This window comes from Balaenoptera ricei, chromosome 8, assembly GCF_028023285.1.
Source record: "Balaenoptera ricei isolate mBalRic1 chromosome 8, mBalRic1.hap2, whole genome shotgun sequence".
NCBI lineage: Eukaryota > Metazoa > Chordata > Mammalia > Artiodactyla > Balaenopteridae > Balaenoptera > Balaenoptera ricei.
In genome coordinates, this window is record NC_082646.1 from 60,643,332 (window position 1) to 60,649,773 (window position 6,442).

Genomic DNA, 6,442 nt, shown 5'->3' on the forward strand with positions numbered 1-6,442 from the left:
GCCCCCTAAAAGTTCCCTTGTGCCCTCATTCGCTGCTTACACAATCAATCCCTATTCCCACCCCCAACACCAGGCGACCACTGATCTCCTTTCTGTCACTATAATTTTGTCTCTTCTAGAAATTTCATATAAATGGAACTATAAAATATGTAGTTTTCTGGGTTAGGCTTCTGTTATGGGCTGAATTGTGTGCCCACCCCAAATTCATATGTTGAAATTCTAACCCCCAGTAGCTCAGAATGCGACTATATTTGGAGATAGGGTCTTTAAAGAGATAATTAAGTTAAAATGAGGTTATTGGGGTGGGCCCTAATCTAATATGACTGGCGTCCATATAAGAAGAGGAAATTAAGACACGTGTACACTGCAGATGGAAGACCATGTGAAGACACAGGGAGAAGAGGGCTATCTACAAGCCAAGGAGAGAGGCCTCAGAAGAAGTCAACCCTGATAACACCTTGATCTCAGACTTCTAGCCTCCAGAATCGTGAAAAAATAAATTTCTATTGTTTAAGCCACACAATTTGTGGTACTTTCTTATGGCAGCCCTAACAAATTAATATAGCTTCTTTCATGTAGCATGATGTTTTTGAGATTCTTTCATAATAGTGTAAATATTAGTAGTTCTTTACTTTTTGTTGCTTGGTAGTATTCCACGGATGTACCGTATTTTGTTTATTTATTCACCAGTTGATAGACATTTGGATTGTTTCCAGTTTTGGTGCTAAAACTCCTGCTAAAAAAATTTTCATACAAGTCTTCACATGAACATATGTTTTCATTTCTCTTGGGTAGATCCCAGAGCTTTTAAGATCAAGTTTAAGTTTCTTACTTCTTCAACCTCACTTCTCACCCTTTATTGCTTCTTACCTTTGCTTCAGCACCAGAGATTGCTCATAAGTAGATTGCATATACTATGCTATTTCTCACTTACAAGTCTTTACATATGCTGTGTCCTCTCTGGACTTTCGTTTCCTCATCTGTAAAATGGAGATAATAATCAGACATATTGAGCCTGAGATGTTAGCGGAATATAATCTAACAGACAGTACCTCTCATCTAGACAGTGCTTTATAAAAATTTACAAAGCTTATTCATATCCTTTATCTCCTTTGATCAACTCTGTCACATAGTCAGGGATTATAGTTTAGCAGCTACGGCAGATTGTAAAAATGGCCAGGAATTATTCACTCCTCTCTATCTACACCTTTTAAGAGTGTCCTTCCACACTGACTGGTTTGGCTTTGTTGTTCACTTTGACTAGAAACGTGCTTGAGTACAGGGGCTTCCCTTCTCTTGCCACACGTGGAGTCGAGAGACCACCATGTGAATGAGCCTAGGCTAGGCTGCTGGAGGACAAGAGGCCACATTGGAGGAGAAAAAAGGTGCCCCTAATATGTGAGTGAGGCCACCACCCAACTTGCCAGTTGACTACAGACCCGAGGGGGAGCTCAGCATAGATCGGCTGAGCTGACCAAGACCAGGTGACCTATAGAATATGAGCTAAATAAAGTTATCATTGTTTTAAGCCACTGTGTTTCAGGGTGAGTCATTTTACAGCAAAAGCTAACCAATATGGAGATTCAGTGCAATAAAGCTTTAGAGCTAAGCAGCCTGGGTTTGAATTCTAGCTCTGTCATTTACTAGCATTGTAGCCATGGGCAAGCTACTCCATCTTTCTGAGCTTCCGGATCCTCATCTGAACAAAGGGGATAATGGTAGTGCCCATTCCCTGGGGTTGTGAAGATTCAATAAGATGATAGATGTCAGCCATTAGCTCATGTGCCACTGGGCTCGACATAAGTGCCTAATAGAGGGAGCCATTGTTCAGATGAGTAAACTAAAGATGAGAAGACTAAACTCCCAGATGTTTAGTGTCTTTCTCCAAGATCACACAGCCAGAAAGCGACTGAACTTGGCACTCACACTGGGACTTCTTGACCCCCACCAAGTTTAGGATTCATGATAGACTAGTGGGGGAGATTGACTGGGGGTGAGGAGGAGCATTCATTGTCCACTTTGCATATCGCCTTGCAGTATGAAAGCCAAATAGGCTAAAGTTAATGAATGATCAAACTGAACTTCTATGAAGATTAATTTGGTAGCACAAAGTACAAGTCATTGGGAGGCATTGGTAGTCCTATCCCTTCATCCTCGGGATCCCATGTCTCCCCAGGTCTGGTTTTCTGTTTGTACTGTTTCTCAAATCCACTCTTTTCTCTCCACTCTATTTCCTTAAACTGTGCCCCTTTCTGGAGCTTCCAGCTTCCTTTGGTGTCTCCTGTTCTAATCCTTTCTCCTCTCCCTGCATCTTCTACTCTTTGTGCTCTGTGCCAGCACAGATGCTGACCAGAGGAGAGAATCTGCTCGTGAGTTTTACCTAGGGGCTGGCTAGATGGCTTCCAGGTACTGAAATGAAAGACCCCCAAGTGCCTCAGACATCCCATCCCTAGAACGAAGGGCCCACGAGAAGACCTTCCAGATCTGATCAATTCTGCAGGCAGTGCCCAAACCCTAATAAAGGACTGGCAGGTACGTACTGTCACTGAGCAGCAGAGGGCAGCACCAGCTGCTCCTTTGTCATCTCCCATCAGGAGCTGCTGGTGCTCCTTCACAGAGGAAGAATAACAATGAAGACAGGACCTCAACAACCAATTAGAAAACGCTCTGTGGGCCAGACTTTAATTGAATTAATTGCCTGAATTGAAAGAATAGGGGATTTTATATTAAAATAGGATTTCAGGCTTTAATTATTAATCCAAACATCTGGCTGCCATCCTTTGTCCAGGCTGTGCTCTCCCGTGGGCCTTAGTCCTTGCCACTCCCTATGGTCTTCCCAACATTTAGGCCAAATGTCTTTTGCCATTGATCAAAGTCCTTGTATTGTCATTTTTCTTAAACCTTTTTCTTATAAGTGAAATCTTTCTTAACCATGTCTTCAACAAAAGAAAATAAGAGCTAGATTAAGAGAACCACAAGTTCCAAAAAATGGGGGAAGAACCCATTTCTTTGTGAAAATGAAGTAAGCAGTGTGTCTGTGTTGAAATAATACAACTTAAGGTGACATTACAAAAATAAAGCACAATAACGGGACTTCCCTGGTGGCGCAGTGGTTAAGAATACTCCTGCCAATGCAGGGGACATGGGTTTGAGCCCTGGTCCGGGAAGATCCCACATGCCGTGGAGCAACTAAGCCCGTGTGCCACAACTACTAAGCCTGCGTTCTAGAGCCCGCAAGCCACAGCTACTGAGCCCACATGCCACAACTACTGAAGCCCAGGTGCCTACAGCACTGCAATGAGAAACCCACGCACCACAATGAAGAGTAGCCCCGGCTCACCGCAACTAGAGAAAGCCTGTGCGCAGCAACGAAGACCCAACACAGCCAAAAATAAAATAAATAAATAAATTTATAAAAAATAAATAAATTTAAAAAATAAAGCTCAATAAGAACCAAAAGGAATATAGAAAAGATGTGAGATGAAAAAGCAACCACGGAAGAAAGGACTGATATTTCAACAGACTTTATTCCTTTGAATGCAAATAAATGTTTCTGCTATAAAATGGAATTAAGGGAATAAATTATAAGTGTATAAAATATAATTCAATAAGTGAAACAGTAACACCCACAGGAGGCTGTAGGCATTTGAGATTGCACCCTCTAACCCAACCCCTCCCCCCAGTCCCCAGCTTTTATGGATAAGATAGCTGAGGCCCAGAGAAACTGTAACTTGTCCAAGGTCACAAAGCCAGGAAGTGGCAAAGCCAGGGATAGGAATCACATCTTTGGACTCTATACCCTTTGCTTCTTCCATATATTTTATGGCCACAGAGCTTGACAACATTTGCTGGGTTGATGAAGGGCAGCATAGTGTAGTGGAAAGAACATTAAATCGGGATGGAGAGTCCTAGATTCTAGTCCTAGCTATACCAGTGACTGACTGTGTGACCTCGGGCAAGTCACTTTCTCTCTCTGGACCTTATTCTCCACATCAAAGTACAGAGAAAGCTAAACTCAAGACTTTGAAAGTTAGTTGGGAACTGTGTCATATTAGCCAGTTATAGCCTTTTTGTCCTGGGGCTAAGAATTTAGCCCCAAGGGAAAGGCGTAAAGACCTCACTTAAAGAGAAGAAATCAACTCTGACTGATTAGAATAAGAAATAAATTTATTAAGATAATCTTCTATAGCTCGTGGAGTTACCAGAAAGCCTGGAGAATTAGGCTCAAAAAATGGGCAGAAAAATGAAAGCATATATGCACACAGACACCTGTATACAAATGTCTATAGCAGCTTTATTCATAATGGCCAAACTATGGAAAAGACCTTTAAGAAGCAAAATTCAACAGAGTAAATCTGAAGATCGAATTGGCTTTATTCAATGATTCATGAATCTGACAGCATCCCATCTAGTAAATAATGTATTTACAGATGGGATGCACTCCAAGGAGTTGTACAAAACGGAAGGTTTTTATAGGCAGAAAATGGGGCAGGACAAGGAAGTTATTTGCGAAAGAGAAGAAAGAATTGTTTCAGGCTAGGTCACCTTCCCTAAGTGAGCAGCAAAGGGGGGGTCTTATCACGCTTATTACCTCACTAGTGCTGACAGGAAATTCCAGACTGATCGGTTTACAGTTCCACTCCTGGGAGTGGCTGAAACTGCATTTAGGTTAGGTATTAAGTCTTGGCGAGGTTTAGGAGAAGTGACTCCATTTTGGGCTTATTTCTTTTTAACAGACCCAAATGTCCATTAACAGACAAATGGATAAACAAAATCTGTACTACAGTAGAATATTATTCAGCTGTAAAAATGGAATGAAGTACTGATACTTCTGATACAGCATGGATGAACCTCGAAAACATTACGCTAAATGAAGTAAGCCAGTCACAAATGACCACATACCATATGACTAGTATGAAAGTCCAGAATAGGGAAATCTAGAGACAGAAAGTAGATTAAGGGTTGCTGTGGACAGGGGAGGGACAAGGAGTAGGGGAGTGATAGTTAAATGGTATAGCGTTTCTTTCTTTTTTTATATATAAATTTATTTATTTATTTTTGGCTGGGTTTGGTCTACATTGCTGCGTGTGGGCTTTCTCTAGGTGCGGCGAGCGGGGGCTACCCTTCGTTGCGGTGCTCCAGCTTCTCACTGCCGTGGCTTCTCTTGTTGTGGAGCACGGGCTCCAGGCACGCGAGTTTCAGTAATTGCGGCACGCGGGCTTAGTCGCTCCCCGGCACTTGGGATCTTCCCAGACCAGGGATCAAACCCATGTCCCCTGCACTGGCAGGTGGATTCTTAACCACTGTGCCACCAGGGAAGTCCCTGGTATAATGTTTCTTTTCGAGAAGATAGAAGTATTCTAAACTAGACTGTGGCAATGATTGCACATACTTATGCATATATTAAAAAGTGAACTGTATAGTTTAAATGGGTGAATTGTGTGGTATGTGGATTATACCTCAATAAAGCTGTTAAAACATTAACAGAAACAAAGGGAGCCAAGACAGGTACAACCTCAGCCCAAATCATGCTACAGAAGCAATTCAATAAGAACACCTCTGCCACCCCTACTCCTGCCCTGAACACTGGACTCAGAGGCCACTACTTGCTCTGCTAGCATTCCTACCCCAAAATCTAGATGTGAAGGCCACTGCCCCCACCACTACCAAAATGAATTCTCCATTGTCCCTGCTTCTTTGCAACCCAAATGTCTTATTCTAAGTTCTGGCAGAATGTACCTGATTGATTGAGTCTGGATCATATGTGCATACCCTAGCTGTAAGGGGGGATTGGGAAAGCAAATATCTGGCTGTCATCACTTCTATAATGGGAGATAAGATCTGACCCCCTGCAAGATGCATACAGTAGAGAATTCTCCAGATATATGAAAGGGGTTTCAATGTTGGACAAATGAGCAAACCAACCAAACAACAAACAAAAACAAACATCCTGACCTCTATACATATATATAACCACAGTTAAAACGCAAATATTCCAGACTAACCTGTGCTTTAAACGCTCATTCTTTCATGTACGCCTGCAATCACCGTGAGCATTTATGAAGTACCTAAAAACTCTTTGCCGGCTCTATGCTAAGCCCCACAGAATCAGAAACAAATAAACCTGGCCCTCAAGGCGATCACAGTGAGCAGGAGAAAAAATGGAGTGTTACGGGTTGCAAGCTAAAATTATAAGGAGTAAAACGGGGGCTCAAAGACAGACTGATCAACTCTCCTTGAGGAGAAGGTTAACGTTCATATCCTAGCCCTTCACCTATGTCTAGTTGGCTCAGGCTGCTATAACAAAATACCATGGACTAGGTGGGTTAAACAGTAGAAATCTACTCCTCATGGTTCTAAAGGCTGAGAAGTCCAAAATCAAGGTGCCAGCTGATTCAGTTCCTGGTGAGAGCCCTCTTCCTGGTTTGCAGTGTCACCCTCT